The 16,373-nt window shown below is 39.3% G+C and overlaps 1 protein-coding gene and 1 pseudogene across 2 annotated transcripts in view; one reads left to right on the forward strand and one right to left on the reverse strand.

The window, feature by feature from the left end:
• The window catches only part of MIPOL1 (mirror-image polydactyly 1), a 260,511-nt gene that overhangs the window by 27,856 nt on the left and 216,282 nt on the right, over window positions 1–16,373 (reverse strand). The window lies entirely within an intron of this gene.
• On the forward strand, window positions 5,715–14,757 carry LOC106696641 (annotated as a pseudogene).

Below are 16,373 nucleotides of genomic sequence, written 5' to 3' on the forward strand. Positions count from 1 at the left end.
CTACTCTTGTACCATTCCAATTTATCCTCCACACAGCAGCCAGGGTTACTCTTTTAAAAATGCAAATCAGAACAATGTTTCCTGATTAAAATCTATAAATTACTTCTACTGCTTGTATGATGAGGTTAAAAAATAAAAACAGACGGAAACCTTAACAAGGGTTATAAGGTTGTTCAGGACCTGACTGCATTCTATACTATCCTCCTTTTGTGTTCTATGCTGCACTCTCTGGCCCCGAAGATCTTCCTTCAGTTTCTCCGATGTGCCACATTCTTTGCTTTGGCTTCCACATGGAAGGTTTTCCCTCTTGGCTAAGTCCTATTTATAGTTAGAAGAAAACGTCTTTCCCTAACACAAATCTAATTTAGATCTCCCTGTTACATTCTCTTTTAGCTCATGAGAATTTTTCCTTATTGCATTAAATACAATTTGTAGTTATATACTCATTTGTATGAATATTTAATACTTGTCTCTTCTGGAAGTTCTGCTTGATGAAGTCAAGGAACAGTATGATTTTGCTCACCAATGCCTGACATGGTCCTAACACATAATACATATTTTTTTCCTTTTAATTGAATCTATTGGGATGACAATGGTTAACAATATTATACAGATTTCAGGTACACAATTCCACAACACATCATCTGTACACTGTATTGTGTGTTCACCACAGCAAGTCAAGTCTCCTTCCATCACCATTTATTCCCCCTATACCTTCCTCCACTTCCTCTCACCCGCCTCCCCTGGCAATCCCCATACTGTTATCTGTGTCCATTAGTTTTTCTTTCTTTCTTTTTTCTTCAACCCCTCCCCCCAACTCAGTCCTGCAACCCTCCCCCGCAACAGCTGTCAGTCTGTTCTCTGTTTATGGGTCTTTCTCTATTTTGCTTGATAGTTCATTTTGTTCATTGCACAGTACATATTTAAAAAATATTTGTTGAATAAAGACATGGATAAATCATTCAAGATCTTGCTTACTGTAACCATAATTGCAAAAATAGTTAAATCATGGCCTTTCATCCATTAGGAATTTTCTTTTTCATCTTTTTCATTTAAAATAAAAATACATTTGTTTTCTGAGGTATCTGGCATGGCTATTATAACTCATCTATTTCCTCAATCAATTCAACTGTAATGATTTGTACTTAGTTCTTCACTTTATAATAAGTAATAACACAGCTACATCAACTATAAATACAAACACCACTTTCTAGTAGTCAAAAGGGCTATTTTGAAAGCAATAAAATATATCAGGAAAACAGTATTAAAGCTATGCTACTAGTATATCATAGGAGTAGAGTCTCAGTAAATAATTAGGCAGACAGATGAGTTAGCTATTTAAGACAATCAAATTTTGAGGGAAAGGGGTAGTAAAAGGTAAAGGGAGTCAACATATGGGTCTTTGACTTTGGGTGGTAGGCACACAATGTAATATACAGATGATATGTCATAGAATTGTACACTTGAAACCTATGTAATCTTATTAACCCTATGTAATCTTATTAACAAATGTCACCCCAATACATTTAATAAAAAAGGAAAAATAATATTCCCATGCAAAACATTATAAAAATAAGACTTGGTCAAATTTAATGAGTAATGAAATATTACATTAAGCAGGAATTATTTAAAAAATGAGCAAGATGGCATGAATGCTAAGTAAATTCTTTGATGCATTTATTTTATTCCTTCCTAAACACATTTATTTAATCAATGCAGTTTATTGTGTTTAAATTGTTGCTTAAATGTTATTTAAAAGTTTTAATGCATTTTTGCTATCATAAATATGATATAGAAAATGTAGGAAACAAATAGAAAAATCAGTTACTAAGAATATCATTTTTATTAGCAGGTCCCAGTTTCATTCCCTAACCAAAAAATGTGACTCATATTTATTAATTTGCTGAAAGATACCACTAACATGTAGCTCTTCAGAATAATTACTTAAAATATATTCTTAGGATATAAGCATTTTTATTGTTTTACTATTTACTTTATTATTCACAAAATTATGAACAGTACTACAACCAATTTATACCACATAATAAATCATGCATTCTATGAAAGTCAAATATTTTCAGAGTCAGTATAATCACAACATACCTTTTTTGGACTCGTGTTCACTTACGGTTTGCTAATAACTGCTTTGTAGTGATAGGAACTTGTACATTACAAAAAGGTTTTTCTGATTTATACTCAGTAAACTGGAAAAGCTAGCTTCATAGCTAGTATCATGTAACAGCAAGTTGTAGAGTACTTCAGAGCAAAATCAGAGTGTTGGCATAGGGAAAATAAATAGTATAAACTGGACTAGCAGAAACCAATATTTGGCAAGTTCACTAACAAACAAATCAGGTCATAGAGTTGTACACATTGGTCATTGTGAGGAAAATACTTAGTATTTTAAAGGATACAATTATTCTATAATAAACTATCAAATTTTCATTTTTAAAAATGTTCTCTTATTTGAGGATATTGAAAAGAATCCATTAACATTTCTTTAATATGCTGATGCATACTATTTCTAGCAAGTGATTCCTTTCTTTCAATAACATTTTCTAATTTAACTAAAATTCAGGTAATTGGTTTGACTTTAATGTGTATTTGGGGAACCGGTTAATAACATATTTTTGAGGAAATAAATATGTGGACTTTTTAAAGTATTTTTTATTGATTTCAGAGAGGAAAGGGGAGGAAGAGAGAGATAGAAACATCAATGATGAGAGAGAATCAATGATCGGCTGCCTCCTGCACGCTCCCTACTGGGGATCAAGCCCACAACCCAGGCATGTGCCCTGACTGGGAATTGGAATCGAACTCTGAACTCCTGGTTCATAGGTCGATGCTCAAACACTGAGCCATGCCAGCAGGGCAAAATAAATGTTTTTTAAAACTATATGTGTTTAAATCTACAAAAAGTAAAAAGGGTGTGCAAAACTATATATTGAAATTCTCTCAAGCATCATTTTTTTATTTTATAATTTAAAAATGCACAGATCATACAGTCAAAGGTGGCAATGTCTGTTCTGAGTTCTACTTTTGAAACTAAAGCATAACATTTTTTGCCTTTATTTTATTTCTTTTTTAAGACTTTTAAAATGGAATAGTTTAAGGACTTCTGAGTGCATGTTAATGAGCAGAGGCGGCGAAGCGAAGGTCAGCATAATGTTCACGACTTTTTCTCTGTTGATTTATCATTCAGCTGAACATAGATGGTCAACATGCTGTTTTTGAGCATAATTTTTTTCTTTCTCAGTTGTAAGCTGTTTAATTCCCACCCCCATTGGACCACTGAATACTTAGAGAAAGCAGAAAGTACATTGATGTTGAAAAACAAATTAATGAGGAGCATAAAAAGCAAATTCACCTCAAGATTCTCTTCACCAGATCTCTAAGTTGTGTTCATTTGATCAAACTACTCACATCGCCAATTTAGTAGCTGCTACTTACAGAAAAATTAAAGAGAAAAATAATTGGAATAGTAGTAATATGTGTTAAATTTAGTTTTACATATATTGAAGTAAAACCCTAAACACTCATAATGTGCTATTTATTTTTAAGGTATATTTTTATTGATTTCAGAGAGGAAGGAAGAGGGAGAGAGAGAGATAGAAACATTAATAATGAGAGTGAATCATTGATTGGCTGCCTCCTGCATGCCCCACACTGGGGATTGAGCCTGCAATCCGGGCATGTGCCCTGACAGAGAATCGAACCTTGACCTCCTGGTTCCTAGGTCGATGCTCAATCACTGAGCCATGCTGGCCAGGCCATAATGTGCTATTTGTGGAAATATTTTAGCAAATAGAGGCTTAAAACCACTATTATTTCATTTTAAAAGTAAAATGTTCAGAATTCTAAATATCATTTTACAAGCAGTTATTTAATGTCATAACATACTATTACATTTAAATCTACTTTCTTATATGTATTTAGTCCCTAAAGCAAACTCAATACATCATTATAAAACTTAATACATTATGGTTTTTCTATTACATTAAAGCAAACACTATGTGATGTTACATATTATTAATATTAAAGATTGTTTTAAATAAAATTTATAAAGCAATCAATGCAAATTAATTTTATCTTATACCACTGCAAAAAAAAACATGCTTACAACTCTACCTAGAGAATGTGTATTACTATGAAAGGGATTTAAGAGTAAAGAAGGTTGGGAAACATTGCTGTAACATTGCTGAGGTTTTTGATCATTTTAAACCCAGAAAAATTTCAATTAAGGACAGAGGAAGTGAGTCACCGACTTTCATACTGCCAAGTGAAATGCAGCAGGCTCGAACAGCTGGTTAGTTTTATTAAGGCATCTTATTAAAATGGCTTATTAAGCTACTCACTATTGTTTTCATACGGCTTTAGGCTGATACTAAACTTTCAAATGTAGGATTCTTTCCTTCCTAACTTTCATAAAAGTTCTATATAATTAGCACTGAATGAAATTTTCTAATGTCAACATTTCAAATTTTGATTAACAGGGAATACAAATGAACCTTATTCAAGATTAATTCAAAAGACAGGCAACATCCTTTGGGAGACCAGTAGAGATAATATATCAGTGCACCTTCAAACTTCAGACTAAGCCAGGGACCTAAAAAGTAAAAGTACAGTAATATTCAATTTATTAAGCTGGCATTGTCACAGCAATTTTCTCTACCTGATTTATCTTTGATTCCTAAAAAATCATATATTCTCAAATCAAAATCAACAATTAGGGTCTAGAATATACATAATTACAACCCTACTGTTGATAGATATGATGACTGATCTACACAGATGTTGGAATTAAAGACAAAGCAACAGTTAACTCGAGTGCAGGTAATAACCATGGGGTAAGAAATAGAAATTCAGACAGAAATTCAGGCTTTCTGGACAGTAAGTATATAAGTAAAAACCTGGCCCAATTCCACAGGGTGGGAAGAAACACCTTTGTTCAACTCCATTATATCACTGTCATGTCTGAACATGAAACACCCTTCAGTAGAAATCACACAGTCAGGGTTATTTTTCATTGTTATTACTTCTTGAATAAGAGTAAAGTAGAAGTGCTTTTTTTCTCCATTAGTGTCTTTTTCATCTTTTATAGAATATTTAGCCTAGCAGTAGGGTGAGGTGAATTAGGCACTAAATTTAGATGAAAAATTTAAGGAAGTGTAAAAAACCCTTCATTAACCAAGATGTTTTAATGTAATATTTAAAAACACAAATTAACAAAAAAACTCTGATACACAAAATATTAAAATTTAAATAAAGGATCAGTACCTTGTCAAAAATTGATAAAAATCTCAGGCCAAACTTCTTTACATTGTAGGGAGTTTCTTTAAAAGATAAATTTTGATAAAAGGCTGAATGGTTTAGGTTTACCTGCTATCATTTACATAAGGACATATATTTGAGTAAGAAAAAATTTTAAAGCAAATTTAATAACAAATCCCTAAATATTGTTCGAAGGTACTTGACATCCTAAATCCCCATATCTAAGCTCTCTCTGATTTTTAAACTTTAAACTTCTTGGTATATGCTAAGTAAGTTTTCACAAACTAAACTGACTGATTCTAGTGCCAAAATAGCTTCTTTTTCAGTGGTCGGCAAACTGCGGCTCGCGAGCCACATGCGGCTCTTTGGCCCCTTGAGTGTGGCTCTTCCACAAAATACCACATCGGGCACACACATCCAGTGCGAATTGAAACTTCGGGGCCATGCGCAGAAGTCGGTATTTTGTGGAAGAGCCACACTCAAGGGCCAAAGAGCCGCATGTGGCTCGCGAGCCGCAGTTTGCCGACCACTGTTTTAACTTATTATATGGCAGATGGATGGTCTTTGCTTGAATTAATTACACTGGGGATTGTAAGGTGGTGATTTTCTAAATCTATCATTCTAGCTACATATATTAACTGCTATTTTTCTTTTAAAAAATATTTTATTGACTTTTAGAGAGAGAGGAAGGAGGAGGGAGAAAGAGAAATATCAACGTGAGAGCATTGATAAGTTGCCCCCTGCACGCCCCACCAGGGACCAAGCCTACAACCCAGGTCTCTGCCCTAATTGGAAATTTAACCAGCAACATTTTGGTGCACAGGACGACACCCAACCTGGCCAGGGCAACTGCCATTTTTTTGTACAAAAGAGCTTCTTTCTTTCCATCCTCCATCTTTTTTTAGTATCTTTATAGACTCGAAGATGTAGCAATTAAATATTCCATAAGAAAATACAGTTTTTTTTGATGCACAAATTATCCCAAATTTGGTCAATACAAACCTTTTCAAACGGGTTCCCATGTTCTTTCAACATAAACTTATTAGTCTTTGAGTACTTCATGCTTTCTAGCAAAAAACTATATTCTAGACTTACTGCACTTTCATTGCTGCACACATGGGAGCTCTGGTACTCTTTAATGGGTAATGTATTTAAAAACTAAAATCTGGGTGTTAGGTGTGTCCATTGCTTCTAAAGCCTTTTCAGTGGAGAGAGCTAAGAAAACATACATAATTTTTAAATCATGAATACATATTGATAGTTTCAATTCAAATTAACATTATAATTTCTTTTTCCTAATACTGTTTATTTTATGGTAAAAATCTTGGCTGCCAATATTATTTATTTACTTGATTGCTCAATCTAAAATGTACATAAGATAGTTTCAAAATTTAAATAAGCAGCAGTACAACTGAGTATGAATACACTGAGCAAAGTTTAGGATCTCTTTGCATTTTTGTCCTTAGAATATATGCCACTGAGAATGTATAGTCAAAGTCTACTTAACTATTCAAGTATCAAAAGATACTTGAATTATTTTCTCTTTAAAACTATCTTATCAATTTGATATACAGTTAGGTACATTTATGTTTATTTGTATTCTCTATCACGGTTTATTCTTATACTCTATTTTACTTTATTTCTGAATATTTAAAACATATAGATGATTCAAAAGTCAAAGCTATACAAAATGGCATAATCAGAAAAGTTGAATTCCTAACCTATGCCTGCATCTATTTCTCATCCATCACCAAAGGTAACATTTTTTATTAGTTTCTGGTTTATCCTTCCTGTTGCTTTTATACCTTTCTCACATAAAAAGCAGCATATTATAAGTACTAGTTTTTTCCTGTTAACAAGATGTCCTAGAGGAGTGGTTCTCAACCTTCCTAATGCCGCAAATCTTTAATACAGTTCCTCATGTTGTGATGACCCCCAATTTCATTGTTACAAGTTGAACATAATTAAAGCATAGTGATTAATCACAAAAACAATATGTAATTATATATGTGTTTTCTGATGGTCTTAGGCGACCCCTGTGAAAGGGTCGTTTGACCCCCAAAGGGGTCACGACCCACAGGTTGAGAACCTCTGTCCTAGAGATCATTCAGTATCAGTTTATAGGCATCTGTTTTCGTTTTAATTAAATTTATTGAGGTGACATTAGTTAATATACTAGTGGCCTGGTGCACGAAATTCATGCACGGGGAAGAGGTGTTCCTCAGCCCGCCTGCACCCTCTCCAATCTGGGACCCCTCGAAGGATGTTCTACTGCTAGTTTACAGAGATCGGGCCTAAACTGGCAGTCGGACATCCCTCTCGCAATCTGGGACTGCTGGCTCCTAACCGCTCACCTGCCTGATTGCCCCTAACCGCTTCTGCCTGCCAGCCTGATTTCCCCCAACTGCCCCCTGCCGCTGGCCTGCTTGCCCACAAATGCCCCCCGCCAGCCTAATCACCCCCAACTCCCCCCCCCGCTGGCCTGCTCACCCCCACATTCCCTCCCCACTGGCCTGCTCGCCTCCAACTGCCCCCCTGCTGGCCTGCTCACTCCAAATTGCCCCCCACCCCTGCTGTCCTGATCACCTCCAACTGACCCCCCCTGCTGGTCTGCTTATCCCCAATGGCCCCAACCCCACCAGCCTGATCACCCACAACTGCCCTCCCCTCTTGGCCTCTAACCACCTCTACCTTGGCCCCGCCACCATGGCTTTGTCCAGAAGAACGTCCGGAAGGTCTCCTGGAAGGTCTCCCAGTCTAATTAGCATATTACCCTTTTATTAGTATAGACTAGAGGCCAGGTGCACATAAATTTGTGCACTGGCGGGGGGTGTGTGTCCCTCAGCCCCACTTGTGCCCTCTCACAGTCTGGGAACCCTCGGGAGATAACCATCTCTGGCTTAGGCCCGCTCCCCAGGTGGCAGATGGCAGGCCCAATCCCTAGGTGCCTGCCCCGCCTCCCCGGGTCGCACACAGGGCAGGGCAGATCCGGGGGTTGGGGCTCCGCCCCAGGTCGCACACTCTGCAGGGCCCATCGGGGGTTGGGGGCATGGCCCCGGTCACGCACAGGGCAGGGCGAATCCGGGGGTTGGGGTGCTGCCCCGGGCCGCACACGGGATGCCTGGGCGGGCCAGCGGATCACTGCTGCCCTGCCCGGCCGCCCCCGGTCGGGTCGCACACGGGACCCCTGCCGCCCAGGATTGCAGATAGCAGGCCCGGACGGCAGCAGGGCAGGCGGGATGGCGCTGTCCCGCCCTGCCTGCAGTATGCAAATTAGCCATCTTTGTTGGCAGTTATTTTGCATATCGCACTGATTAGCCAATCGGAGGCGTAGCGAAGGTACAGTCAATTACCATGTTTGTCTATTATTAGATAGGATAGAGGCCTGGTGCATGGGTGGGGGCTGGCTGGTTTGCCCTGAAGGGTGTCCTGGATCAGGGTGGGAGGTTCCCTTGGGGCATGGGGTGGCCTGGGAAAGGGGCGTGGGGTGGTTTGCAGGCCGGCCACGCCCTCATGAGGTGAGGATCCCCGCTGGGGGGGCGTGGCCAGCCTGGGTGAGGGGCTGAGGGCTGTTTTCAAGCTGGCCACACCACCTTCAGGGTGGGGGTCCCTGCTGGGGTGTCTGGCAAGCCTGGGTGAGGGGCTGAGGGCCGTGTCCAGGCTGGCCACACCCCGTTCAGGATGGGGGATCCCGCTGGGATACCTGGCCAGCCTTGGTGAGGGGCTGATGGCTGTTTGCAGGCTGGCCACGCCCCCCAGTGGGGACTCTCAACCCATGGGGGTGTGGCCAGCCTGGGTGAGGGGCTGAGGGCCATTTTCAGGCTGGCCATGGCCCCGGGCAACCCAGGCTCCCAGACCCTCCATGAGCGGAGGCCACAGTGGCTGGAAGCAGGTATCTGGGATTTATTTATCTTCTATAATTGAAACTTTGTAGCCTTGAGCGGAGCTCAGGGCCAGCAGGGCAGGCGGGAAGCTTGGCTTCCTCCATTTCCAGGGGCAACCCAAGCCTCCTGTTCGCTCCAGCTCCATGACCGCTGCCATCTTGATTGGGTTTATATGCATACTTGCTCCTGATTGACTGGTGGGCGTGGCTTGTGGGTGTAATGGAGGTAGGGTCAATTTGCATGTTTCTCTTTTATTAGATAAGATAGGTTTCAGGTGTATATTGCATTATGTGCTCACCACCTAAAATCAAATCTTTTTCTGTCATCATATATTTGACCCCTTTCACCCTTTACTATCCTCCACCCCCTTCACTCTGGTAACCACTATACTGTTGTCTGTGTATAGATATCTTCTTTAGTTTTTTTTTTAACTGATTTTTTTAGAGAGAGAGGAAGAGAGAGAGAGAGGGAGAGAGAGAGGGAGAGAGACATGGATGTGAGATAGAAACATCAATCGGCCTCCTCCACTACACACCCTGACAGGGGATTGAACTTGAAAGCTGGGTATGTGCCCTGACTGGGAATGGAACCCACCACCTTTCGGTGTATGAGCCAACAGAGACACACTGGCCAGAGCAGTCTTTTTATAATGGTTGCATGGTATTCTACTATGTGAATGTGTCATAGTTTATTCAACTACTCTCCTATTTATTTGGGTTGTTTCAGTGTGCTATTAAAAATACTACTTTAGAGAACATTGATCGGCTGTGCATGTGCCTTCCTACTGGGGATCCAACCTGCAACCTGTGCATGTGCCTTAGCTGGGAATAGAACCAGCAACCTAAAAATGGCAGTGGAGTAAGTGGATGCTGCATGGACACACTCCTAGAACCAAACTGGAATTACAACTAAAATACAGAAAAACTTCCTGAATAATCAACTGAAGACTCTCTGGGGAGAGCCTTAATAACCAAGAATGGAAAGTGGAGACTGCATAGAGACTGGTAGGAGGGACAGAGGCACGAAAGGGCTGGCTGGGCACCCACAGACAGCAGCTGAAGTTCCGAAGAGATATCTCAACTGTGGGGGTTTGCCACTGAGAACTCTAGGCTCTAATACCCAGGTTGGGTCCCCAGCAGAGAGCACAAGAACTGAGAAAGATACCAACATAACAGCTGGCTGTGCAAAGCAGCGGAGAGATAGCTAGAAATGCAGGCACCCTCTTAAAGGGCCAATGCACAAAATTCCCTGTGCAGCCACTAACCTTATGCTCTGGCAGAAGGAGGGAAGAGTAGACTGGAGCTGTGCAAACAGAAGCCAGGGTTGGGGGCTCTTGGGTTAGAGCTCAGAAGGCAGACACCCAGGATTCCTGTGCTGAGTCATTCCCTCACACTGCAGAGGTCATCTTTCTCAGGCAGACAATTGCAATCTATGGTGTTTTTTCCTGGGGGAAGCCAGCTGACCCACCCTATTTCCATGGGGAAAACACATTGCCCCATGGTGTGGAGTTGCTGAGGCCCATTAAGAGACTGAGAATAACAATTAGCCTCCAGGCAGAAGCAATCACCCTACTCTGTTAGGAAAAACTCTGGCCACACCTGTGGGTGATTGTCTGAGGGCTATTCAAGACTAAATCCAATCAGTTTGCAAGCAGAGGCGGTCTCTGGAGGCTTTCAATCTTTGCCTGATCTAATTAGACAGAAACAGCATTTGACATATCCTTCACTAGAGATTGAGAGGTGTAGTAGATTTATCTAATACATACTCACAAACCCAAACAGACAGCCAAAATGAGGAGACAAAGAAACAACCCCCCAATGAAAGAACAAGAGAATTCTCCAGAAGAGATAAATGAAATGGAGATAAGACATTTATCTGATATAGAGTTCAGAATAATGATGGTAAAGATGATCAACAGCATGAGAAAAGACATAGTAACTATGAAAACAGAAACAAAGAATGACATAGCACAACACATTTGAAGGAATACACAGCATATTAGGGGAAGCTGAGGTTCGATCAGTGAATTAGAAGATAGGGTTAAAAAAAATCAATCAGAGAACCAAAAATAAAAAACAATTAAAAACAAGAAGACAGCTTAAGAGAGCTGTGGGACAACATGAAACATAACAATATTGGCATAGCAGGTGTGCCAGAAGAGGCAGAAAGGGATAGAGAAGGTGTTTGAAGATATAATGGCAGAAAACTTCCCTAACCCAGTGTTAGAGTACTGCCCAAGGGCACAGCTGTTCTGAGTCTGGGAAGAGCTTGGTAGAGGGTCTTGGGAGATGGAGAAGTTGTGGGTATATAAGAATGAGTCTTTATTGCTGAAACCAGTGGCCATATAGCCACCAGACATGAACAGCCCTCACAGCAGACACCGGCTGGTGAACATATATCTTTCCCATAAAACAGCATCAGTCTCTGTACCCACAGCTATTATCTGAGCAGCCACACGCTGCCTCCTAGACTCACTGCCTCACGTCACAGCAGTACCTGAGCTCTCTGGCTCAGCAGCTTCCCCTGTCTCTCCTGCCCAGCTGCTCTCTCTAGCAGACTTCACACACTCCATCCTAGCTGCTCTCTCTCCATACTCCAGCAGACTTCTTCTCACTCCAGCCTCAGCTGACTCCAGCTAACTTGCTGGTCAGTAACCTACTTTTACACTATTTAGACAAAGAATGCTTCATGCCAATAGTTACATCAATCATATTGGCTACTGAAGGGCATAGTGTACGTGTGCCCTTGCACCTACGCATGGTATCTTGAACTGATTAGGATTCCCAGGCTGAGTCCTTGGACATTCCAATTAGGCTCATGCCCAGAGTGGCCTTTGGCCATTCTAGTATATTGATAATAAGGCCTCTATACTCCCACCAGCCTTGACTATCCAGAGACCTGGCATTGTTTCCACATCCTGTGAAGGAAAAAGTCACACAAGTTCAGGAGACACAGAGAGTCCCAAGCAAGAAGAACCCAAAAAGGCCCATGCATAGACACATTATAATTAAAATGCCAAAAATTAAAGACAAAGAGAGAATCTTAAAGGCAGTAGGAGAAAAGCAAACTGTTACCTATAAAGGAGCTCCCACAAGGCTGACACCTGATTTCTCATCAGAAACCCTACAGGCCAGAAGGGAATGGCATGCAGTACTCAAGATAATGGAAAGCAAGGATCGGAAATCAAGATTACTATATCCAGCAAGGCTATCATTCAAAATAGACTGTGAAATAAAGAGCTTCCCAGACAAAAAAAAAAAGGCTAAAGGAGTTCATCACTACCAAGCCAGTATTATAAGAAATTCTAAGGGACTGCTGTAATGAGAAGAAGAGAGAAACCTAGACATACAAAAATAAAATGGCAATAAATAAGAACCTATCAATAATAACCTTAAATGTAACTGTATTAAATGCTCCAATCAAAAGGCATAGGGTAGCTGAATGGATACAAAAACATGACCCAACTATATGCTGTCTACAAGAGACCCACCTCAAAACAAAAGACACACACAGGATGAGAGTGAAGGGATGGGAAAAAAATTTCCATGCAAATGGGAAAGAAAAAAAAAAAGCTGAGGTAGCAATACTCATATTTGACAAAATAGACTTAAAAATGAAGGCCACCACAAGAGACAACAAAGGTCACTACATAATACTAAAGGATTGATGCAAGAACAGGATATAACCCTGGTAAGCATATATGCACCCAATATAGGAGCACCTAAATATATACAAAAAAAACTTTCTAGAGGACATTAAAGAAGAGATCAACAACAATATAGTTATAGTAGGGGACTTTAACACCCTGTTGACTTCACTGGATAGATCTTCCAGACAAAAAATTAACAAGGAAACAGTGACCCTAAAGGACACACTGCATCAGATAGATTTGACATTTATAGAGCATTTTAACCAAAAGCAGCAGAATATACATTCTTCTCAAGTGCACATGGGTCATTCAAAGATAGACCACATGTTAGGACACAAAACAAGTCTCTACAAGTTCAAGAAGACTGAAATCATATCAAGCATATTCTCAGGTCACAATGGAATGAAATTAGAAATCAACTACAGTAAAAACACCCAAAAACATTCAAACACATGTTATTAAACAATAAATGGGTTACCAATGATATCAAGAAAGAAATAAAAAACTTCCTGGAAACAAATGAAAAGGAACATACAACAACCCCAAATTTCAGGGACACAGCAAAAGCAGTCCTGAGAGGGGAGTTCATAGCACTAATGGTCTACCTCACAAAACAAGAAAAGTTAATAATAAACTATTCAACCCTGCAACTTAAAGAACTAGAAAGATAACAACAAAAATTTCCCAGAGTAAGTAGAAGGAAAGAAATAATAAAGATTACACCAGAAAAAATGACATAGAGACTAAAAAAATAATACAAAAAATAAATTAAACCAAGAGTTGGTTCTGTGAAAAGACAAACAAGATAGATGAACCATTAGCCAGACTCATCAAGAAACAAAGAGAGGGGATCTAAATAAATAAAATCAGAAATGAAAGCAGAGAAGTAACCACCAACACCACAAAAATACAAAGGATTGTAAGGAAATAATGTGAACAACTGCATGGCAATCAGCTGGACAATGTGGATGAAATGGACAAATTCCTAGAAAAATACAATCTTCCAAATTGGAGTTAGGAAGAATCAGAAAACATGAATAGGCCAATAACAACTGAGAAAATAGAAGCAGTAATCAAAAAACTCCCAGCAATCAAAAGCCTGGGTCCAGATGGCTTCACAGGGGAGTTTTACCAAGCATTCAAAGAAGAACTAACACTTATCCTCCTCAATCTATTCCAAAAAATCCAAGAGGAAGGAACACTTCCAAGCTCTTTTTATGACGCTAGCATTATCCTAATTCTAAAACCAGATAAAGACACTATAAAGAAAGAGAATTATAGGCCAATATCCCTGATAAACATAGATGTTAAAATCCTCAACAAAATATTAGCAAATCGCATCCAGCAATATATTAAAAAGATCATACTAGTACATACCATGACCAAGTGGGATTTATTCCAGGGCTACAAGGCTGTTACAATATTCACAAATCAATAAATGTAATACATCACATATGCAAATTGAAAGACAAAAATCACATGATCAGCCTTCTCCAGGCAACCCGAAAGTTGTCCTTGCAACCCTGTGTTCCCACTCCCACAATAACCGCTCTTTCTTTCCAAATTGCTGGGCACGATAGCTCCCGCAAAGAAAGGTGGCGAGAAGAAGAAGGGCTGCTCTGCCATCAACAAGGTGGTGGCCAGGGAGTACACCATCAACATTCCAACTGCATTCATGGCATGGGTTTTAAGAAGCGTCCCCCTCGGGCACTCAAGGAGATCTGGAAATTTGCCATCAAGGAGACAGGGACTCCAGACATGCGCTCTGATGCCAGGCTGAACAAATCTGTCTGGGTCAAAGGAATAAGAAATGTCCCATATTGTATTTGGGTATGTTTGTCCAGAAAACATAATGAGGATGAAGATTCACCAAACAAGCTGTATACATTGGTCACCTATGTACCTGTCACCACTTTCAAAAATCTAAAGACCGTTAATGTGGACAAGAACTAATGCTCATGGTCAAATAAGGTTACAATACTGAAAAAAAAATCACATGGTCATATCAATAGAAGCAGAAGAAACATTCTACAAAATCCAACACCCATTTTCGATAACAACTCTCAGCAAGGTGGGAATAGAAGGAGCATCGCAACATGATAAAGGCCATATATGACAAACCTATAGGCAATATCATACTCAATGGGCAAAAACTAAAACCATTTCCACTAAGAAAAGGAACAAGACAGGGATGTCCGCTTTCACTATTCTTATTCAACATAGTACTGGAAGTCCTAGCCACAGCAATCAGACAAGATGAAGAAATAAAAGGCATCCAAATTGGAAAGGAGGAAGTAAAACTCTCATTATTCGCAGATGACATGATATTGTACAATGAAAACCCTAAAGACTCCACCAAAAATCCACTAGATTTAATAAATGAATTTGGCAATGTAGCAGGATACAAAATCAACACCTAAAAATTGATGTCTCTTTTATACACCAATACTGAATTCTCAGAAAGAGAAACTAAACAAACAATCCCATTTACCATTGCAATAAAAAAATTAAGATACTTAGGAATAAACTTAACCAAGCAGGTAAAAAAATTGTACTTGGAAAACTACAGGATGTTGAAAAAAGAGACAGAAGAAGATATAAACAAGTGGAATAATATACCATTGTTCATGGACTGGTAGAATCAACATCATTAAAATGTTCATACTACCCAAGGCAATCTATAGATTCAAACAATCCCTATTAAAATACCAACAGCATATTTCACAGATTTAGAACAAGTACTCCAAAAATTCATATGGAATCAAAAAAGACTCCGAATAGGCAGCAATCTTGAGAAAGAAGAACAAAGTTGGAAGAATCACAATACCAGATATCAAGTTATATTACCAAGCGACCATAATCAAAACAGCCTGGTACTGGCACAAGAACAGGCATATAGATCAATGGAACAGAACAGAGACCCCAGAAGTCGACCCAAGCCATTATACTCAATTAATATTTGACAAAAGAAGCAAGGACATACAATGGAGTCAAGACACGGTGTTGGGAAAATTGGACAGATATGTGCAAAAAATGAAACTAGACCACCAACTTATACCATACATAAGAATAAACTCACAATGAATAAAAGACTTAAATGTAAGTCATGAAACAATAAAAATCCTAGAAAAAACCCTAGGCAGCAAAATCTCAGATGTCTCTTGTAGAAATATGTTTAAGGATACATCTCCGAGGGCAAAGGAAACTAAGGAGAAAAATACTAAGTGTACTGGTTAATAATGCAGATTTTTTTCAATAGATGGAGTTACACATATGTTGATATACATGCGATTTGATAAGTATGCTATTTTGTTGTATTGACAACAAGCTTTAAAACTTCATATGTCAAATTTGCTGAAGGTGTTAACATCACAGATACTTTTACACTTAAAAATGTTGAATTTCGTGCCCAAAAAAGAGCATTTGTGGGAAATTTTAATTCATTATTTTGAAGAAAAGTGCTGCTGAAAGTTATCGTATACTTTGGGAAGCTTATGGTGAACATGCTCCATCTCAAGATACTTGTGAACGCTGATTTAAACGCTTTAAAAGTGATGATTTCGATGTGA

The sequence above is a fragment of the Myotis lucifugus genome, unplaced genomic scaffold (genome assembly GCF_000147115.1).
Source record: "Myotis lucifugus unplaced genomic scaffold, Myoluc2.0 scaffold_22, whole genome shotgun sequence".
NCBI classification, from domain to species: domain Eukaryota; kingdom Metazoa; phylum Chordata; class Mammalia; order Chiroptera; family Vespertilionidae; genus Myotis; species Myotis lucifugus.